The sequence below is a fragment of the Mirounga angustirostris genome, unplaced genomic scaffold (assembly GCF_029215605.1).
Source record: "Mirounga angustirostris isolate CCGP_5_RB_7025 unplaced genomic scaffold, mMirAng1.0.hap1 SCAF_8, whole genome shotgun sequence".
Lineage (NCBI taxonomy): Eukaryota > Metazoa > Chordata > Mammalia > Carnivora > Phocidae > Mirounga > Mirounga angustirostris.
In genome coordinates this window covers 102,187,337-102,201,869 of record NW_026991716.1, presented here as the reverse complement: position 1 = coordinate 102,201,869, position 14,533 = coordinate 102,187,337, and the positions used below count along the sequence as shown (strand labels likewise).

At 39.0% G+C, this 14,533-nt stretch overlaps 1 protein-coding gene across 4 annotated transcripts in view; it reads left to right on the top strand.

Moving 5' to 3' along the window:
• CEP85L (centrosomal protein 85 like) overlaps positions 1 to 14,533 on the top strand; it is a 171,231-nt gene that overhangs the window by 136,103 nt on the left and 20,595 nt on the right. The gene's annotated exons all lie outside the window — the stretch shown is intronic.

The window sequence follows — 14,533 nt, the reverse complement described above, 5'->3', positions numbered from 1 at the left end:
ATTAGTTGACCTTAGAGTTGAGGGTCCATTTCTGGGTATTCTATTCTGTTCCATTGATCTATATGTCTCTTTTTGTCCCAGTACCATACTGTCTTCGTGATTACAGCTTTGTAATAGAGCTTCAAGTCCAGAATTGTGATGCCACCAGCTTTGGTTTTCTTTTTCAACATTCCTCTGGCTATTTGGGGTCTTTTCTTGTTCCATACAAATTTTAGTATTCTTTGTTCCAGCTCTGTGAAAAATGTTGGTGGTATTTTGATAGATCTCTTCAGTTTTTGCGAGTGCCCTAAGGCTTGAACTTCACACTCTGTTGCAGATGAATTCAGGTCCTTTATTTTATTTTATTTTATTTTGTTTTTTTGTTTTTTAGTTTAATTTTATTATGTTATGTTAGTGACCATACAATACATCATTAGTTTTTGATGTGGTGATCCATGATCCATTGTTTTCGTATAACACCCAGTGCTCCATGCAGTATGTGCCCTCCTTACCCATCACTGGGCTAACCCATCTCCCCACCCACCTCCCCTCTAAAATCCTGTTTGTTTCTCAGAGTCCATAGTCTCTCATGGTTCATCTCTCCCTCCGATTTCCCCCATTTTTCCCTTCCTTCTCTAATGTCCTCCATGCTATTCCTTATGTTCCACAAATAAGTGAAACCATATGATAATTGACTTTCTCTGCTTGACTTACTTCACTTAGTATAATCTCTTCCGGCCCCATCCATGTTGATGTAAAAGTTGGGTGTTCATCCTTTCTAATGGCTGAGTAATACTCCATTGTATATATGGACCACATCTTCTTTATCCATTCATCTGTTGAAGGGCATCTCGGCTCTTTCCACAGTTTGGCTATTGCAGACATTGCTGCTATGAACATTGGGGTGCATATGGCCCTTCTTTTCACTACATCTTTGTCTTTGGGGTAAATACCCAGGAGTGCAATTGCTGGGTCATAGGGTAGCTCTATTTTTAATTTTTTGAGGCACCTCCACACTGTTTTCCAAAGTGGCTGTACCAGCTTGCATTCCCACCAACAGTGTAAGAGGGTTCCCCTTTCTCCACAACCTCTCCAACATTTGTTGTTTCTTTCCCTGTCCATTTTTGCCATTCTAACTGGTATAAGGTGGTATCTCAATGTGGTTTTGATTTGAATTTCCCTGATGGAATGATGATGAACTGTTTTTCATGTGTCTGTTAGCCATTTGTATGTCTTCTTCAGAGAAGTGTCTTTTCATGTCTTCTGCCCATTTTCTGACTGGATTATTTGTTTTTTGGGTGTTGAGTTTGAGAAGTTCTTTATAGATCTTGGATACCAGCCCTTTATCTGTAGTGTCATTTGCAAATACCTTCTCCCATTCTGTGGGTTGCCTCTTTGTTTTGTTGACTGTTTCCTTTGCTGTGAAGAAGCTTTTTATCTTGATGAAGTCCCAAAAGTTCATTTTTGCTTTTGGAGATGTATCTTGAAAGAAGTTGCTGTGGCCAGTGTCATAGAGGTTACTGCCTATGTTCTCCTCTAGGATTTTGATGGATTCCTGTCTCACATTGAGGTCTTTCATCCATTTTGAGTTTATCTTTGTGTATGGTGTTAGAGAATGGTCGAGTTTCATTCTTCTGCATGTGGCTGTCCAATTTTCGCAGCACCATTTATTGAAGAGACTGTCTTTTTTCCATTGCATGTTTTTTCCTGCTTTGTCAAAGATTATTTGACCATAGAGTTGAGGGTCCATATCTGGGTTCTCTATTCTGTTCCATTGGTCTATATGTCTGTTATTGTGCCAGTACCATGCTGTCTTGGTGATCACAGCTTTGTAATACAGCTTGAAATCGGGCAATGTGATGCCCCCAGCTTTTTCTTTTTCAACATTTCCTTGGCAGTTCGGGGTCTTTTCTGATTCCATACAAATTTTAGGATTGTTTGTTTCAGCACTTTGAAAATGTCATTGGAATTTTGATCGGGACAGCATTGAAGGTATAGATTACTCTCGGTAGCATAGACATTTTAATGATGTTTATTCTTCCGATCCATGAGCATGGAATATTTTTCCATCTTTTTTTTTTTTTTTTAAAGATTTTATTTATTTATTTGAGACAGAGAGAATGAGAGAGACAGAGAACACATGAGAGGGGGGAGGGTCAGAGGGAGAAGCAGGCTCCCTGCTGAGCAGGGAGCCCGATGTGGGACTCGATCCAGGGACTCCAGGATCATGACCTGAGCCGAAGGCAGTCGCCCAACCAACTGAGCCACCCAGGCGCCCCTATTTTTCCATCTTTTTATGTCTTCTTCAATTTCTCTCATGAGTGTTCTGTAGTTCCTAGAGTATAGATCCTTTACCTCTTTGGTTAGGTTTATTCCAAGGTATCTTATGGTTTTTGGTGCTATTGTAAAAGGAATCGTTTCTCTAATTTCTCATTCTACAGTTGTGTTGTTAGTGTATAAGAAAGCAACTGATTTCTGTGCATTGATTTTGTATCCTGCCACATTACTGAATTACTGTATGAGTTCTAGTAATTTGGGAGTGGAGTCTTTTGGGTTTTCCACATAAAGTACCACGTCATCTGCGAAAAGAGAGAGTTTGACTTCTTCTTTGCCAATTTGAATACCTTTTATTTCTTTTTGTTGTCTGATTGTTGTTGCTAGGACTTCTAGTACTATGTTGAACAACAGTGGTGAGAGTGGGCATCCTTGACGTGTTCCTGATCTTAAGGGAAAGGCTCTCAGCTTTTCCCCATTGAGGATGATATTCACTGTGGGTTTTTCATAGATGGATTTTATGAACTTGAGGAATGTTCCCTCTATCCCTATACTCTGAAGAGTTTTAATCAGGAAAGGATGCTGTATTTTGTCAAATGCTTTTTTTGCATCGATTGAGAGGACCATTTGGTTCTTCTCTCTCCTCTTATTAATGTGTTCTATCACACTGATTTGCGAATGTTGAACCACCCTTGCATCCCGGGGATAAATCCCACTTGGTCATGGTGGATGATCCTTTTAATGTACTGTTGGATCCTATTAGCTAGGATTTTGTTGAGGATTTTGGAATCCATATTCATCAGGGATATCGGTCTGAAATTCTCCTTTTTGATGGGGTCTTTGCCTGGTTTGGGGATTAAGGTAATGCTGGCCTCATAGAATGAGTCTGGAAGCTTTCCCTCTGTTTCTATTTTTTGAAACAGCTTCAGTAGAATAGGTATTATTTCTTCCTTGAATGTTTGGTAGAATTCCCCAGGGACTCCATCAGGCCCTGGACTCTTGTTTTTTGGGAGGTTTTTGATCACTGCTTCAATCTCGTTACTGGTTATTGGCCTATTCAGGTTGTCAGTTTCTTCCCGTTTCAGTCTTGGCAGCTTATAGGTTTCCAGGAAGGCCTCCATTTCATCCAGATTGCTCAGTTTATTGGCATATAGTTGCTGATAATAATTTCTAATAATTGTTTCTATTTCCTTGGTGTTAGTCATGATCTCTCCCCTTTCATTCATAATTTTATTAATTTGGGTCCTTTCTCTTTTCTTTTGGATAAGTCTGGCCAGTGGTTTATCGATCTTATTAATTCTTTCAGAGAACCAGCTTCTAGTTTCATTGATCTGATCTACTGTGTTTCTGGTTTCTGATTCATTGATCTCTGCTCTAATTTTAATTATTTCTCTTCTAATGCATGGCTTAGGCATCATTTGTTGCTTTTTCGCTATTTCTTTAAGGTGTAGAGTTAGTTGGTGAATTCAGGATTTTTCTTTTTTGAATGAGGCTCGGATGGCTATGTATTTCCCCCTTAGGACCGCCTTTGCAGTATCCCATAGGTTTTGGACCGATGTGTTTTCATTCTCATTGGTTTCCATGAATTGTTTAAGTTCTTCTTTGATTTCCTGGTTGACCCAAACATTCTTGATCAGAGTGGTCTTTAGCTTCCAAGTGTTAGAATTTCTGCCAATTTTTTTCCTGTGATTGAGTTCCAGTTTTAGAGCATTGTGGTCTGAGAATATGCAGGGAATAATCTCAATCTTTTGGTATCAGTTGAGACCTGATTTGTGACCCAGTACGTGGTCTATTCTGGAGAAAGTTCCATGTGCGCTCGAGAAGAATGAGTATTCTGTTGTTTTAGGGTGGAATGTTCTGTATATATCTATGAGGTCCATCTGGTCCAGTGTGTCATTCAAAGCTCTTGTTTCTTTGTTGATTTTCTGCTTAGATGATCTGTCTACTGCTGAGAGTGGAGTATTGAAGTCTCCTACAATTAATGTATTGTTATCAATACGACTCTTTATTTTGGTTAACGGTTGCCTTATGTAGATGGCTGCTCCCATGTTGGGGGCATAGATATTTACAAATTGTTAGATTTTCTTGTTGGAGAGACCCTTTAAGAATGATATAGTGTCCTTCTGTGTCTCTAATTACAGTCTTTAGTTTAAAATCTAATTTGTCGGGCGCCTGGGTGGCTCAGTTGGTTAAGCGACTGCCTTCAGCTCAGGTCATGATCCTGGAGTCCCGGGATCGAGTCCCGCATCGGGCTCCCTGCTCAGTGGGGAGTCTGCTTCTCCCTCTCCCGCTCCCCCCTCTTGTGCTCTCTCACTCTCTCTCTCTCAAATAAATAAATAAAATCTTTAAAATTAAAAAAAAAATAAAAATAATAAAATCTAATTTGTCTGATATGAGAATTGCTACCCCAGCTTTCTTTTGAGGTCCTCTGGCATGGAAGATGGATCTCCATCCCTTCACTTTCAGTCTGGATGTATCTTTAGGTTCAAAATGAGACTCTTGTAGACAGCATATGGATGGGTCCTGTCTTTTTATCCAATCTGCAACCCTGTGCTGTTTTATGGGAGCATTTAGGCTGTTCACGTTGAGAGTGATTATTGAAAGATATGAATTAATTGTCATCATGTTGCCTGTGAAGACCTTGTTTTTATAGATTGTCCCTGTAAATTTCTATTGCATATCACTCTTGGGGTCTTTCTCCTTTTATAGAACCCCCTTAATATTTCTTGCAGGGCCGGCTTAGTGGTCACTTATTCTTTCAGTTTCTGCCGGTTGTGGAAGCTCTGCATCTCTCCATCCATTCTAAATGAAAGCCTTGCCAGATAAAGTATTCTTGGCTGCATGTTCTTCTCATTTAGTACCCTGAATATATCTTGCCAGGCCTTTCTGGCTTGCCAGGTCTCTGTGGATAGGTCTGACGTTAATCTGACATTCCTCCCTCTGTACGTAAGGAATCTCTTCCCCCTAACTGCCCTTAAGATGGTTTCCTTGGTTCTAAGATTTGCAAGTTTTACTATTACATGCTGGGGTGTTGGCCTGTTTTCCTTGATCTTGGGAGGGGTCCTCTCTGCCTCTAGGACACGAATGTTTATTTCATTCCCCAGATTAGGGAAATTCTCAGCTACAGTTTGCTCAAATATATCTTCTAGTCCTCTCTCTCTCTCTCCACTCCCTCCTGGATTCCAATTATTCTGGCTTTGGAACGCTTCATGGTGTCACTTATTTCTCTGATTCTATTTTCGTGGATTCTGAGTTGTTTTTCCCTGGCTTCCTCTTTTCCCTTTTTATCTATTAAATTGTCTTCCAGGCCACTAATTCGTTCTTCTGCCTCACTTACCCTAGTTGTTAGATTATCTAGATTAGATTGGATCTCATTGATAGCATTTTTTTAAGTTCTGCCAATTCAGCTTTCATTTCTGCCCTTAGAGACTCTATGTTGGCATTAATTGATTTCTCCATTCTAGCTATTGTCTTCACAATTGCTAGCCTGATTCCGTCTCCAACATTTTGCTTATATCTGCATCCATTTGTAAATCTGCAGCATAAGTCATAATCTCTGAGTTTTTCCTATTTTGGGGGTTCCTCCTCCTTGTCATTCTGGTGAGGAGTGTTTGAGGGAATGTATAGAGTCCAAATTATTGACCAGAACCCAAGCAAGATGCACTTGTTTTCTAGGGACCTTAAGGTTGCTGGCCTCTTGTTCTTCCAGCCTGTCTTCTGGGGGAGGGGCCTGTCATGCTGTTACTCAGGCAACCCTGTTTGGGCAGAGTTGCCCTGCCCCCCCGTGACGGGGGTTGGGCCCAGTGGCAACCGGTGTTTTGGGGCTTTTGTTCTCTTGCGGCTTTCCCTGGTGGCTTGCTGTGTCTCTTCCGAGAGTCAGAGCAGAAGAGACCGTTAACAACCCTCTTGCCTCAGAGCAGAGAGATCACAGTCTGTCCTTCAATGAGCTTTCCAGGCCACTTGTCTCTCGTTTCTGTCTGTGCTGCTATAAACTGCAGCGTCCTGGTTTGTGTGCCCCTCTGCAGACCTCCCAGTCCTGCCTCCAGGTAGGGGCACGTCTCTGCCATTTGTGCTTCTAAAACTGCCAGCCGCTCCCAGTTCGCATGTGCAACCCCGCCACTCCGGGTTTCTGTCCCAGGGGCTGCCCTAAAGTCCTTTCCCTGCCGCTACCATTCTGCGAGTCTGTGCCCCGTCCCCAGCACGTGAGGCTGTTGCTCACCAGCGGTGTAGGATCCCCATGGCCAGGCACCCTCCCGCTTCCGTTTATCCTCCGATATCTGCCTGCAGAATCACGGCTCCCCGCTTCTTACCTCGAAACCAACCACCTGCGATCTTCTGTTTGTAGAGATCCAGATCTTCTTACATCACAGGCTGATTTCATGGGTGCTCAGAGTGATCTGGTAGATATCCAGCTCAATTCCAGGGACCAGTTGGATAGGGTCCCCTACTCCTCTGCCATCCTTTCCCAATCCCCTGAATTCAGGTCCTTTAGAGAGACATTTAGAACTCTCTGTTCTGTGACTTGCTTCTCCCCAGGGAAAATCTTCGAGCCAGGTCAACGCAGGTGGGAACAGTGACTTCTGAGTGACTCTCTAGAAGGTGAAAATCCAGTGGAAGGAGAGTGGGCAGTAGCTCTACCCCTGCCACAGAAGCCAAGGCAAGGGCAGTCAGGTCCCCAGTATTCTCTGTGGTGCTGTACCCAAGGTAAAGCCTCGTTCCCATGAGGGGGCCTGGGCAGAAGAAGCGGGTCCCCATCTTTTGGCTGTACTTGTCTAGAACTTAGCCTGAGGTCCAGGTAGCTGAGGGCAGGATAAGAAATGCTGATGTCCGCCCTTCCTGGGAAGATAGCTTTATAACTGGGAGCTGGGGGGGAAGGGGAGCCTTGTGTTATTGGCTGTCGCAGTCTGGAGTGGAATTTCCATCTTGCTGAGCTATGAGAGTATAAAGATGGACTGGATTTTGTTTCAAATACTATAGACTTTGCTGTTCTTACTTTTAATAGATTTTCTTGAATATAAGTTTATTAATTTTGTTTACTCATAGGACCATTTACAGAAACTTTAAATATGCTCTTTTGAAATTTTCACTGAGGGGGCACCTGGGTGGCTCAGTTGGTTAAACGTCTGCCTTCGGCTCAGGTCATGATCCCAGCATCCTGTGATTGAATCCCACATCGGACTCCCAGCTCAGCAGGAAATCTGCTTCTCCCTCTCCTTTTGCCCGTTCCTCCTGCTCATGTTCTCTATCTCTCAAATAAATAAATAAAATCTTTTAAAAAATAAGTAAAATTTTCACTGAGGAGTGGGTCTGAAAGGCTCCTCATGCTGTCTTGCTGGAAGCAGAATTCTCAGGCAGATTGTTTTTAAAGTTATATCAGGTAGTAAGATGATAGTTAATGTACAGGAATTTGAGCTGTACATGGTCTTGGATTATTATAAACAGAAACCTAAAAAATAGCAATTTTTATGGTGTTTGCATATTCCTTATTTTGTAATCTTAGTTTTTACAAATATTTTGAAAATTCTTTTTATTCATATGCAAAAAGGAAGAAAAGGGATTTAATATTTCTCCACACTTAGGCTAAAGTGAGAAATGGAGCCCCTATTAAGTACAGAGGTATCAGTGATGATGCTGGTGATGATGATATTAGATGTTACAGGAACTGTGCTTTCTGATTATTTTTATTATTTCTAAACCTCAATAGTAAGCTTACAATGTAAGAGTGTCTTTTTATATATGAAGTAGCCAAGATTTAAGAAGATGTGCCTAAGGTCTCAGCTCAGATTCTAATTCATGTCTGACCTCAGAGTTTGTGCTCTTGGCATTGCTCCTAGCTGCTTCAAAGTGAAAAATCCCAAGAGAAAGGCAAAAATGCACCAGAGAAGTGTTAGTCTGATCTCTTCCTTATGTGAGCCTTAGGGGAAAGATTTGTTTTAAGTGTTCTTCTCCTGGAATGAAAGATACTTAAACTGGAGCATGTCAGAAAGCTAGTCTTGTGGAAAACACTTTGCATTCAGTTGCCTAGAAATAGAATTTGGAAATTTTGTCTCCAATGTGAAATTTTTAAGTACATTACACTCTACAATATAGTGGTATTATTAGCTCCTTGAGATTAAATAATATGCCTGATTTTGTTTTCTGATACATTTACTTAAGGGCTTTGTAATAGGTGTAGTAGGCTTTTTGAGCAGTCTTATCCAGTTCAGCACTTAGCACAGTGCTTTGTGCATAAAAGATGCTCAGTAACTATTTTTGAATGAATGAACATAGCCTTTTACTTAAAAACTAAATTAGGTGTTAGTTACTTTTTCACGCTTTTTCATTCAATAACTGTTAACTGAGTTTCTACCATGGGCCAGGCAGTCTTTTTGGGAATAACTAGTGAACAAAACAGACCAAAAACCTTTGCCCACAATGCTGAGTTTTGAATGGGCTCTTACTATTTTTTCTAGCTTTATTGAAGTATAATTGACAAAATTGTAAGATATTTAAATGTACATCATGATGACTTAATATAAGAAATGGGTTCTTTTTAATATTTATATAGGAAGAAAAGAATTAGTGTTGCATAAATATTTTGTACCAGGTAAAAGTCATTTAGGCCTTTTGGTTATAAGCAACAGAACCAATTGAATTTAGCCTAAGCAAAACTGGTAGAATCTACTGTGATATAAGAATGCAGAGATACTGTGGAACCAATGAGTAGGAATAAAACCTGGCTTCAAGAAAGAAGAGGCATGTTGTTTCTCTCATCGCAGTGTGTTTCATTCTTTTCTCTGCAGACTCGCTTCCTTTATTCTTTAGCTCACATGACAAAATATAGCTGCCCTACAGCCCCTAAGTTCTATAGTTCATTTCCAGTCACACAGAGAGAGAGACTCATAGGCTCTGGGTACCAGTTCCTCAGGTTTGGTCAAATATTCACTCAGCCCAATCCAGTGAACTGTGCGCCAAGAGATGCAAAATTCTTACAAATATGATGCTTATGACTCATGGGATTTTTGAATAGGCAGACACCACAAATGTCTGCATACATACTGCATAATTTTCACAATACCTTACAAGGTTGGAAATTCTTTCGGATGAATTTGGAACCCTGAAAGGTTGAATAACATACTTATGGTTGCACAGCATGTAAGCTGTGGATCCAGAACCTAGTTTTGTCTGACGACAGAATCTTATGCTGGGGGCACCTGGGTGGTTCAGTCATTAAGCGTCTGCCTTCAGCTCAGGTCATGGTCCCAGGATCCTGGGATCGAGCCCCACATCGGGCTCCCTGCTCTGTGGGAAGCCGGCTTCTCCCTCTCCCACTCCCCCTGCTTGTGTTGCCTCTGTCGCTGTCTCTCTCTGCCAAATAAATAAAATCTTAAAAAAAAAATAATCTTATACTGTTACTATTAACTGTATACACTTTTTTTTACCTGTTTATTTTTTATTGATATACAATTGACTATAACATTATATTAGTTTCCAGTGTACAATCTAATGATTTGATATTTTATATATTGTGAAATGATCACAATAAGTCTAGTTTATACCCATCACCATATAGTTACAGTTTTTGTGTATGTGTGTGATGAGAACTTTTAAGATCTACTCTTTCAGCAATTTTCAAATATACAATACAATATTAACTGTAGACACCATGCCTGATAGTAATATCCCCAGGGCTTATTTATAACTGAAAGTTTATACCTTTGACCCCCTTCACCCATCCATCCTTTCCCCCCACCTACCCACCTCTGGCAACCACTAATCCATTCTCTGTTATCTCTGAGGGTTTTTGTTTGTCTGTTTGTTTTGATTTCACAGGTAAGTGAGATCACATGGTATTTGCCTTTCTCTGTCTCACTTAGCATAATGCCCTCAGGGTCCATCCACACTGTTGCAGGTTGTAAGATTTCCTTCTTTTATATTGCTGAGTAATATTCCATTGGGTTCATTGTATTTGGAATTTTCTTGGTTTCCTGGATCTTGATGTCTCCTTCCTTCTCCAGGTTAGGGAAATTTTCAGCCATTGTTTCTTCAGATAAGTTTTCTGCCCCTTTCTCACTCTCCTCCTTTTGGGACCCCTGTAATGTGAATATTTATTTGCTTGGTATCGTCCTTTCAGTCCCTTAAGCCATCTTCATTCTTTCACTTTTTGCTGCTCTGATTGAATGAAATCTGCCCTGTCTTTGAGTTCAGGGATCCATTCTTTTTTTTTTTTTTTTAAGATTTTTTATTATTATTATTTATTTATTTGACACAGAGAAAGACAGCAAGAGAGGGAACACAAGCAAGGGGAATGGGGAAGGGAGAAGCAGGCTTCCCGCTGAGCAGGGAGCCCGAAGCAGGGCTTGATCCCAGGACCCCAGGATCATGACCTGACTGGAAGGCAGACACTTAATGACTGAGCCACCCAGGCACCCCAGGGATCCATTCTTTTGCTTCATCCAGTCTGCTATAGAACCTGTCTATTATGTTTTTCAGTTCAATTATTATACTCTTCAACTCTGTGACTTCTACTTGGTACTTTCTTATAGTTTCTATTTGTTGAAACTCTGACTTTGTTCATACATTGTTTTGCTGACCTTGGTGAGCATCATTATGACTGCTATTTTGAACTCACTTATCTCTTTCATTAAGGTCTTTTTTTTTGAGATTTTATCTTTTTCTCTCATTTAGAACATACTCCTCTGTTTTTTAAAAAATTTTTTTACTCTTCTGTGTTTGTTTCTATGCATTAGATAAACAGCCCCCTCTCCCAGTCTTGAAGGAGTGGCCTCATGTAGGAGATGAACTTTCTTAACTACTTTATTTTATTTTATTTTATTTTTTTAAGATTTTATTTATTTGACAGAGAGAGACACAGCAAGAGAGGGAACACAAGCAGGGGGAGTGGGAGAGGGAGAAGCAGGCTTCCTGCTGAGCAGGGAGCCCGATGCGGGGCTCAATCCCAGGACCCTGGGATCATGACCTGAGCCGAAGGCAGATGCTTAACGACTGAGCCACCCAGGTGCCCCTTAACTACTTTTTTTTAAAAGGTGTTGAGAGACAGTATCACTAAATTTCATTCAAAGAATCCATCCCCCCTCCCTGCAAAAAAAAGAATGTGTTCCCCTTGTTAATGCTTTCTAGATGCCATTATTACCTTACCTGTTAAGTGTGCATGTTCTTTATTGCTATTTCTAATGATAGTAGCACTTTTATCTTACCTTTGTTATAGTTACATTATTTCAAGAATAGTGTATTTGTATTAATAGAATCATAACAGTATGGAGCCTTTTATCTGTTTATCTTTAAATTTAAATAAATTTAAAGTGATTGACTTTACCTAGTTTCTAGATCATTGAAATATGTACAATAAAATTTTAACCAAAAAAATTTCAGAAGAACTTTTTTTAAAAAGTTTTTTGTTGTTGTTCTCTTGTTTGATTTATTTAACTAGACACAATAAATTTAACACCTGTAGCACAAATCCTATTATAATAAAGATAAAGGCAGGTTAGTAGTCTAGTATATAAAAATTGGAGAAAATACCTTATTAGAAATTCTTCTATCTTATAATTTAGGGATAAGTTTAATTTCATTTGTGATATTTAACTTAAAGTTTATTTTGAAGACATGTAAAATGTTTTTGAAAAATTGTATCATATTTCAAAAAAGGGGGTTTGTTTCTTTCCTAGAATTCTCTACCAGTACTTGTCTTAGTGATCTTACCCAGTCTCATGGCTTTACATATAATGTGTGTGCTCGCTCCTCCCTAACTTCTTCCAGCTCATAATTCTCCCCTGACCTTACAACTTGTATACCCAGCTGCCTACTCAACAGCACCACTTGACATATCAGACATAATATGTCCAAATTGAATTTCTCACCCTCCCCAAACAGAAAATAGTAAAACCTGCTCTACCCTCCATGTTTTCCTTCTTTATTAATGGCCATCTCTCCTTCCATTTACTCATTCCAGAAATGTTAGACTTATCCTTGATTCTCTTCTGCCTCACATTTGTGAACAAATCTTACTACCTTCAAAATATATCTAGCATCTGACTCGTTCTCCCAACCTCTGTTGTGTTTCTACCCTGGTCCACCCCATCTTTATTCTTTATATGGATGATTTCTGCCTGCTTCCATCCTTGCTTGCCTACAGTCTATTCTCGTTAGCCTGAGGGACCTATCAAACAAAAACCAGATCATGTTTCTTCTCAGAACCTTTCAGTGGTTCCTCATTTTTTCCAAAGTAAAAATCAAAGTTTTTACACTGGCTCATGAGGCCTTACACAATCTGTTCTCTGTGCCGCCCGCCTTCTCTGACTTCATCTTTTTCTATTTTCTGCCACCCTAGCTCTCTTGCTTTTTCTCAAACACAGAAGACACCATCTGCCTCAGAACTTCTGCACTGACTGAAACACTCTGTAGATATCTTATGAGATGTAATCTTTCACCTCCTTCAAGACATTGCTCAAATGTCTCCTTTTTCCATGAGCCTGTACTTTACCCCATTTGAGATCCAGCCTCTTCTCCCTTGCCATGCTCTATTTGTTCTCCAAAGAGCTTTATTTACCTCCTAGTAAAAGTTATGAAAGGACCAGCAGTTTTGACTTTTTTTCACTGATGCATTGTCCAGTGCACAGACTGTGCTTGGCTATAATTTTTGCTGAATGAATAATTGCATGAAGGAATTTTAGTGAAACTCTTGTATGGTGTGTGTATGCATGCACACATGCATGTGCATGTATGGGGGGTTCTGTGTGTTTATATAGTAAAATAATATAAGTTAACATAAGTTTTCAATCAAAATATTTTCTCTTAAATTGGGTTTGGGTAGTATAAAATTGTTGGCTAAGACACATCTGTCTTTCCTTCATTTGAGCTATTTTGTATATGGGACAAAAGACAGCAATTTCTAGATATTTAGATCAAAGCAACAAATGTTTTTAAAACCATTTTTCAGCTTCAAGAATGATTGTGATAAATATCTGTGGGTTAGTAACTTAGAATTTTTTAAGAACATGATTATTAACTGGAAATTTAAAGAGATAATATAGACATCTGAAAATTAAAGTTTTTAATTTTAGTAATCCCATTCTAAGCTTCATAGAAATTTTCCTTTCTCTTTTTTTCTTAAACTTTAAACATAGGATTTTTCATACAATTTAGAATAAAGAAATAATCTTTTAGGTGGAATGTTATGTCAGACAACTATGGCACTCATACCCTCGTACTATTCTAGAAATTGTACAGCATATGGAACTTTTAGGATAAGCTTATCTGTGAACTGCTTCCCCTATTAAAGAACTAATTCATAAGTACCCTTGTACCCAACCAACATAACATCTTAAGCTTGATGTATTTCCCAAATCTAAATCCAGATTTTTTCCTGTGACAAATAGCACTACTGCCTTATTCTGACTTATTCTGATGGAGAACATTTCCCGTTTCTTCACTGATTCAAATTTAGTCTTATATACAAACATTTGCTAGCTAATTATTAGTCACATTCATTATGACTCTGAATTGGTAAAAATATAAAACACTAGAATTTTCTAAAGAATTCTATTACAGCATTGTGAAAATACCTCTCGGTCAGTTTTCATCGTTAAAATGTTAGATTTAGAGTAATTAATCTGTGGTGCCTTTCTTCCACAGTTCTGATAAAATAAACAGTCACAAATGTTAAGAAAATTTAGGATGAATTCTAGATTCCAGTCAATCGTGTTGAGCCAGTATGCACAGATCTTCAACTAGGTGAATAAATCCCTATATATCCTTTAGTCAAATAGGGTTTTTGATTCATTCACATGCAGTTACAAAGGAATTTCAGAATCCAGAAATATACATACTTAGAAAGCCCATGTGACTTTGTGCTATGAGATTAAATTTTGTGGAGTATAAAGTTTATCCTGGAAGGAAATATATACTTGTTACAGAGCTTAATTCATTTGTATCCAACTTGCGAGTTATTAAATGTAAAGTTTTTTATAGAGTTTAGCAAACAAATGCAAGAGCTACTTGGTTGAGTATCTGTTTCTGAGAAAACTGTTTTCTATTTACAGTCTTATCTCAACCCATGGTGACAGCTATCTTCTCTTATTCTAGGGAGAGAGAATGTGAGGGGGAGAAAAACCTTCCTAGTGGATGGTATGCTATTTCAGTAGTCAGCATTCTGAAGTAGTTTCAGAATTGAGACTAAATAAACACTACATCAAAAACTAATGATGTACTACTGTAATGGTGACTGACATAACATAATAATAAGTAAAATAAAATTTAAAATAAATAAATAAATACAGTC